The sequence below is a fragment of the Penaeus vannamei genome, unplaced genomic scaffold (genome assembly GCF_042767895.1).
Source record: "Penaeus vannamei isolate JL-2024 unplaced genomic scaffold, ASM4276789v1 unanchor5108, whole genome shotgun sequence".
Classification (NCBI taxonomy): Eukaryota; Metazoa; Arthropoda; class Malacostraca; order Decapoda; family Penaeidae; genus Penaeus; species Penaeus vannamei.
The window spans coordinates 1-8,454 of NW_027218087.1; the positions used below are offsets into that span (position 1 = coordinate 1).

The 8,454-nt window shown below is 40.1% G+C and overlaps 1 long non-coding RNA gene across 1 annotated transcript; it reads right to left on the reverse strand.

The window, feature by feature from the left end:
• Positions 1 to 608: 608 nt before the first annotated feature.
• Positions 609 to 6,723, reverse strand: LOC138861382 (uncharacterized). Its single transcript, XR_011398486.1, has 3 exons — positions 6,558 to 6,723; positions 6,245 to 6,468; positions 609 to 5,354 (listed from the first exon to the last, which is right to left on the reverse strand). It is a non-coding gene; the product is annotated as an uncharacterized lncRNA (long non-coding RNA).
• Between the last annotated feature and the right edge of the window lie 1,731 nt (positions 6,724 to 8,454).

Sequence of the window (8,454 nt, forward strand, 5' to 3'; positions counted from 1 at the left end):
ATTCATCATGGGGTTACTGCTAACATTGAAACCAAAAATAATGCTAACACACAATACACATCAATCAGTTAAATCCCTCTAGCTTTAGACATCTTGTAATGTTATGAAGTGAATATGATTTTTTTTTTTTTTTTTTTTTAGCAAAAGCAAGAAACAAAAGAAGTACAAATGATCATGATGGCAGTCCTCTGACTATTTACCACTTATCAAAAAACACTTATGAATCTAATGTAAATTACCAGCCACAAAATTAAATGAAAGGTTAGAAGGCAAGAGGCAAAGTCTAGGTTCATCAAAGCAACCAGTAATACTAACTATAATGAATGCACTACATACATCCGCAAAACATCACAGGCTTGTAATACAGTGTTTATAGATGTTGGCAAAGTCATAAAATTGAGGGGACCCCACTGGGGGCATTGTAATCCAGTAATTACCATCAAGCTAAATGCCCATAATTAATGCTGTTTTTTACATTGATCTTAATGCTTATATATTCAACATTCTTAAACATCTTTTCATATATATATATATATATATATATATATATATATTTTTACATTTGCACTAAAATAATAAAACATCGGTGCATGCTGAAGCTTACTTGCCTAACGCAAATCTACTGGGCATTTTGACAAAACTTGGTCTTTCAGCCCTTGTGAACTGAACTAAATGTGATGTTCCATGTTAACTCCTACAATCCAGATGATGTGCCATCCTGTCATAAAAAATTTGGATTGATGGGCAGGTAACATGAACATGCTGTCATGGGAAAATTTGACTTTGGGCCGGGATGACACAAACTTGCCTTCATGAGCATTTTGACTGAAGGACAGGTTGACAGGAAAGACTTGCCACAAGTGCACAAGCTTCTTGGAGGGTGATTAAACTCATTTGGCATTTATGAAGGGGCTTTTGCATTATTTCCAGTGATAAATGAGTGTGGAATGTTGTGTGTTTATGAGCCATCAGTGGAAGAACACTGGCTCCAGGGAGGACACTATTTCCATGCTCAGGATCCTATTCATGCCTGCCATTACTGGTGGTGAAAGTTGTATTACAGAAAATTGAATATTATGGAAAACAAAAAAATTACACAAATATTTTTTTTTAACTTATTGTTATTATCATTGTATTGAGTTATAAACTACCAAGAGATATGGAAATCAGTTTATTACTATCTGGATAAACAAATCAAATCATAAATACAGACATTGGAAAATGGCAGATCTAAAAATGTTATTGCTAAAAAAGACAAAAGAACATCGCAGTGGAGGCGTGGAGTCTTGTCCTCACAAACAAGTGACCGTTGTGCCTGGCCGCACTCTCAGCAATGTGTCCGCTCACATAAGCCACATAGCAACGAAGCATCTGGATCCAGTGGGTTAAGTGTGACTATGGATATGCTTACTTTATATAAAATTTTGGTTAAAATACCAAATTATACATTATCTGAGTCATTAGTGCTCTAATTGCAACCAGTCAAGATTTGATTGCAAGGGGACCAATCCTAAAAATACGGGGGGTAGTGGGGGTAATGGGGAGCAGAAAATGGAGGAATGTCAGAAAAAAAGGAAAAAAGAAAAGAAAAGAAAAGAAAAGAAAAGAAGAAGAAGAAAACAACAACAATAACTTTTAATTTGATATTGTGTATTCTTGACTTATGCACCATTAGGCACTAAATTTGTACAAATCCCCCAAAGGAGGGTGAACCACCCTTCAAAAAACTTTTTCTATCCATTTTCTCCACATATATTGCTTGCATAATGCTATTGGCTCACACTATTGCATACTTTACAATGAGGGAAAAAAAGAAAAAACAGCATAACCATCAATAAAATCCAAAGAGACTGACAGCCTTTTCTCATTTGCCTTAGTTTCCTATAAAAAAAAATCTTTTACGAAGAAAAGATTGGAGATATTCAAGTTGATTTTCTGTTAGTTTCCTTTGATCACCTAATTACTAGAGAAACTACATTTCCATTTCAAATATTGCTTGTTACATGATAATATAGAGATTGGTGCCCAAGTTATAACAAATTTAGTAAAGTTATCCCTACAAAAAGTTGAAAATTCAATTTTTTTCTTTTTGCCATTAACAGACTATCGTCAATATTTGCAAATTTCCCTTAGCTTTCCAATGATATGAACAAATATTAAATTGGATGACAAAGGCTTTGAAAATAGCAGTAAAGAATCTCGAAAATTTCAGTTAAGAGAAAAATTGAGAATATTTGTTAATTTTTAAAATCTTTCCTTGGAAACTTATTATCTAGTTAACTAAAAAACTACATGCATTTCTCTGTCAAATGTTGTTTGTGGCATGGAGAAGTCTTGACTAGTTCCCATGTTACAGCTTAAACTAAATTAGTACCTCTGTATACGCTAATTTCACCAACATTACACAAGCTGAAACCCAGTTATTGCTTGTCTCATGCCATTTGTATTGATGTTTTCTAGCATCTACATGTAGCTTACATTTGCAAACATGTCTATGTAGGTGTACATGTAAAACTGCATAAACATGTGTACACATATGTGTACATTTACATAAAAACATTTGCATACATGTACTTGTGTATCTAATTGTGTGAACATGTATATATGAAAATGTATACATGTATGTGTAAATATTGTAAATGCGTGCAGAGATAACAAGAAATGGTTAGAGTAACAAGCAGTTTGTACTTACCAAGTAACCTTGAATTGTTATTTTATTTGTTAGAAATAACTATTAAGAATTCTTTGATATCTTGAAATATAAACTCACCACTGTCTGTTTCCCATGGACATTTCTTTTTGTAACATAATAACACAAACAGGCCAATATCACATGAGTTTATTGAGGAAGTTGACATCTTATACATGATTTTTAGCCTTTATATACTTTAGTCATTTATATTTAGTATAAAGTAGCTACATTTTTACTATTATGCATTTTCTTGATTGCTTTGGCTCCAATTAATACAAAAAACAAAATCTTTGCTATGCACTAAGTCTAACTGAGTGGTGAAAGCAGGAAAAATCTTGCCTTGTTAGACCCATGTGGTCTAACAACTCTTGTTCATTTATTTTTTGAGATAGAGACTCACCACTACACATGCATTATTGTCGAACCTAAAGTTATATATATGATGTTCATGTCAAATTCAAATTATATCTACCACACTTATAACGAAAAAGACATGAAAAATTGTTTGATTATTAGATTTTCTTTAATTTTTTCAACATAAAAAACTCACATTGGTAGAAATTTGTTATCATAAGACACCTTCATTCTCCTGTGATGTATTTCAGTAGGTAATGTCAAAATACAAGGTTTCATTTTCGGTCCAGTAGGGGATAAATACATACGTGTAAGAATTGCCAACGCTGTAAGAGACTGCGTTGGATTCATGTTTTTTTTTTCGTGGATTTTTATATTCATGTGGGTAATCATACACTTCTGTACGAGTGTGAAAATGGGTATAATTCATTTTCGACAAACCAAGCGTCCCCCCCAGACCCATCTACCCCCCACCAAACTTAGGGACAATCCCCTTAAAGGCAAACTTCCGGTGTGAAAAATCAAGGTAGGCTAAATACCACAGGGGAAGCACGGGGTCTCGGGCCTAGCTCTGGTATGAAAACATCCAAGGGGAAGGGGGTTGGGGGCTTCACCCAAGTGGTAACAATAATAATAACAATAATGATAATAATAGTATTAATAATGGTTAATCTTTATGGTATGGATGCACAAAAGCTGGGCAAATTGAATATCATATTCTTATAGAGATTATTTCTTGTGCAGTCTTTGGTACAAGATATAATCTGCAGACACAAACGGTAATGCCAGAAATAAAGGAAAAAAATCTACCTATGTGTGTTGATCTCCTTACCTCATATCCCCAGTAGTAAAATGCAAAAACACACAAAAAAAGGTATGACTGTCTTAGTTTGGTCTACCTCACCAATCTATATTTTCATAGACGCATCATACATTTTACAAATCAAAGATGATCATCTATAAATAAGCAATAAAAACAACCTTCAGGCCAATCACTCGCAAGAAAAATTTATTGTTGCTCATTGTTTTGGGCTTTGTGAATTTTGACTAATTCAGGCAGCTCACAGCTGGATCTTTTATTGAGAATGTGTGTAACTACTGGATTGGCTTCAGTATGTGATGTCCATTGATGATGAGGAAAACACATCAGTTAGGAAGCAGCCCAAGCTCCATCCTGCCAGAATATGTTTCAAGGGAGTTTGTTGATCTTTCCTCCAGAACACCATGTGGTTCAGTGGTAACCATAACTGATATGCACAAAATATACTATGCTGATGAATGAACTAACAAAATTACATAGTTTTATAACCTCTATGTCTCCCTCTTCACCAAACATAGGCCCCAAACCCTGATTTCTCAGGAGTTCCCTAAGCCTACTGGATGGGGCAGAGGGGTGAGGTTGCCAACTCGGAAAGTAGTTTGCACAGAAACTGAATATCAGATTTATTGTGATCATATCAAACTGCAGTAACAGTATCATAAGGGGAAAAATGACGGTAATTTTCTATATTACCTTCGCCTCTCCGATATTGACGATTTTGGTATCGTTGGATTCCTTTCACTGTCCACATTGCAAATATATAGTTTTTATTGCGTGGAACCCCCCCGTTAGCGACAAACTTGGTCCCGATAGCAAGGGGGGGCATGGAAGGTTCCAGGGAAAATGCGGGTTAAATAACACTAATAATATAACAAACTGTGAAAATAATCATGGCTATTCACTTGACTTTCCATTGCAGGGGGTTGTTCCCCCTGCGACCCCCCCCTGGGGGGGGTTGCCGACCCCCAACCCCCGCTAAAGAAACAAAACCTCCACTCCGTATTCCCGGCAGGCTAGAGAGTTACAAAATTATCGTTGATCTCGGAGCGGCGGACATATTACAGTTACCTCGTAACATTCCCACTGAATCAGCATACTAACTTTGACATAGTCAGCATTGTATACAGACACGATTATAGTATAATCACGATGAACGGGGTATACCATGAACAGAAGAGTGCCTTTATTGGCGGGTTTTGCGCCTCTCTCGATGTTACACCGATGGCCTCAAGGCCGAGTTTCCCGTCCCCTGGAACCACAATTTTCAAATTCCTAACCGAAATAACCGCTGCGTTCAGTACTTCGCCATAGCCGCCACGATGACCGAGTGTGTAGGGTGCTCCTACTAGGTTATGGTAGAAGTTATCGACTCCGCATCTAGTTCGCGTGCGCTCTATCCTGCCGTGAATATGTGGTGGATATTTTGTTTCCTCGGTGGTGGTTGGGGAGCGGCAGCCCCCCTGGGGGGGTCGCAAGCGGTGCAGCCCCCTGCAATGGAAAGTCATGTGAATAACCATGGTTATTTTCACTGTGGGTTATATTATTAGGGTAATTTTCTATGTTACGTCTGCCACTTTGACATCGTTGCCCCCGTTATCGGGGCCAAGTTTGCCACTAACAAGGGGTTTTCGCGCAATAAAACCTACATATTTGGATTGTATAGAGTGAGAGGAATCCAACGATACCAAAATCATGAAAATTACTATATTACGTCCACTGCTCCGACCGCCGCTCCGACATCGTCACCCGAGCTATCGGGGCCAAGTTTGCTGCTAACGGGGGGTTTCCGCACAATATAACCTACATATTTGGATTGTACAGAGTGAGAGGAATCCAATGATACCAAAATCGTCGATATCGGAGAGGTGAAGGTAATATGGAAAATTACCAAAATGACTATTGTTGTGCTTTTCCTCACATCTAATGTGAATGTTACATCCAATTACTATGACACTGTCCACTCTTTTTGAATCATGGAAGTGTCTTTAATTCTTTGTACTAAGGGTTTATTTAGATGAATGGGCATCTCATTGTAAATATGAATGATTCTCGCAAAAATACATTGTTTCAGATGTGTACTGAACATAGTTCATCTGTCATCTTAAAAAAAAAAAAAAAAAAAAGTTTTTAAATTGTATCCAGTGGAATTACCTTGCTTTCCAATTAATTCGGCATCATTACACCGCGGACTATCCTATGTCGAGCAAGGCCATATCGTATATCTTTTCGAAGGCCTCCTTTCTCTCTGGAGCAGAATATACATAAGCTTACACCTCTATGACAGCATCCATCTCCTACATTCAACTTCAAATCCTTCATAAACAGAACAAAACAAACCCAAAGGGAACTTTACCAATGAGTACAGGGTTTACGCTTACCTGTGATGCTACAGAACTCGTCTATAAGAGCCCTGTTGGGCCTTGAGGTCCTGTTGGGAGGCATTGCAAAGAATACTTTGTCCCGTGTTCTCTCTCACATACTGATGCGGGCCGCCCTTGTTTACCACTGACGCTGACGGCCCTCGCGGAGTCGCGGGACACGGCTTCGAATCCCACGAGAGCCTTGCGAAGGAGGCAGAGCGAATGTACTGTCCTGGAGGAAACTGCAAAGGACCGGTAAAGGTGCTTATTTAAATGTACTATGATCCTTGCGTTTTATAAAATGATAGAAGCGAAACATAATTCTAATAACCTTTGGATAACATATGCAGTACGAAGATTACATTTTGTGTCGCGAGACGAATAAATGCACAGATAATAGATGCGCAAGCTAAAAAAACATATATATTTCTGAAGTAATGAGATATCATAACATATAGGAAAACCTGTTTCAAAAATCAAAGTATTGTGGAAAACGAAAAAGGAGTTTGACCTCTCCGTAGCACCCTAACGATTTTCATGACGCATTCAGGCGTATTTTCAAAGAAAAATATAGGGCTCCCTTTCCCAGTCCTTGCCCTGAAAGCACGACTGATGTTCTAATACAGTAAAGAAAATAATCTCATGCATACAATTATTAGCCGAACTGGTGATAAATGATTATGACGATTATTATCATTGTCATGGAGGGATATTATTGGAAAATCTTCCCACCTTTGTGAGATGGAAAACCATCATAATATCAAAAACAATAATAAAAATAACACCATAATGCAAATGCTAGTGGCATTGTACTACTATTACTACGACTACCACTACTACTTATATCAACAATAACAATAACGATCACAATAATAATGACGATTGCAAAAAAGATAGCAATGATAAAACACTAGTAATAATAATTATAATGATAACAATAATAATAATGATAATAACCTCTAATGTCATTATAATGATGATAATAATAATGATAATGATTATCATCAATATCATTATGGGTGGGTGCTTCATGCGCAGGGTGGTGTGAAGCGATGGAGTGGTAGTCTAGTTAGTGTTAAGAGCTTCTGCATGCCTTCTCACTTACAGCTGCCACCGCTGGCTAGCCTCGTGCGAAAAAGGGAGCAGCTCTGCATAAGCCTCCCCCTGCCAGTACATAGCCTCTCCATCATCGAGACTCCCTGCAGTGCCTCCTCGTGGCCACCCATGGAAACTGGGTACCTTGCGGTTCCAGGGGGATCTCGGAGCAGCAGGAGGCCCCAGAGGTTCAGGGCCATGGCCCACCGGCGTGTGGACACGCCCTGGCCCTGTACCAACTCCTGCCCCCTAGCCCCCTGGGGTTAATGGGAGGCTCGGGGGAGGTGGGCCTTGCCAGTCCTCCTCCCCCCAGATATAAACCAATCGGCAGTGAAACGTATAAATGGAGAGGCTGGGAGGAGGGAAAAAGCCCCTCCCACCCAGCAAGTGAGGCGGACTGTGGGCCCTGCTGGGAGGGCGACTGCTGGAGCGCAGGCTGGGAACGGGGACTACCCGTCTCGCCTGCGCTCTGGTGGCCGCCAGCCCAGAGTGAAGCTTGTGGGGGAAAGCCCTCGGGAACCCCACAGGTGGATGATGGGGCACGCAGCCCGCCACCCCCTTTTATATGGGGCAGCGTCGGTGGGGGTGGCAGAGGTGGCATCCACCCGGAGCGACTGCCAGACGCTAAACCTCAGGCGGGAAGTTAGGGTGGGGGCTTGGAACGTCCGTTCTTTGCGTCAGGATGATCGGTTGCCTCTACTGTCGAGGGAACTGGGGAGGCTGAGAGTTGAGGTGGCTGCTCTCTCGGAGGTGAGGAGGCCTGGCAGCGGCATGACCTGTGTAGGTGGCTACACCTATTACTGGTCGGGCCGCAGCGATGGCCACCATCTCCAGGGAGTAGCCATTGCCGTCTCCAGCAGACTCCAGCCCTCGGTAGTAGAGGTTACTCCTGTTGATGAGCGTATAATGGTATTGAGATTGAAGCTTTCTTTTGGCTTCATGTCTCTTATTGCTGTGTACGCTCCTACCGATGTTTGTAAACTTGACGTGAAAGAGATGTTCTACGCCAAACTTACATCTGTGGCAGACAGATGTCCCCGACGAGATATTCGCATTGTTCTGGGCGACTTCAATTCGGTATTTGGCTGTGATAGAGCTGGCTATGAGATGTCTGTCGGTCCCCATGGTTCAGG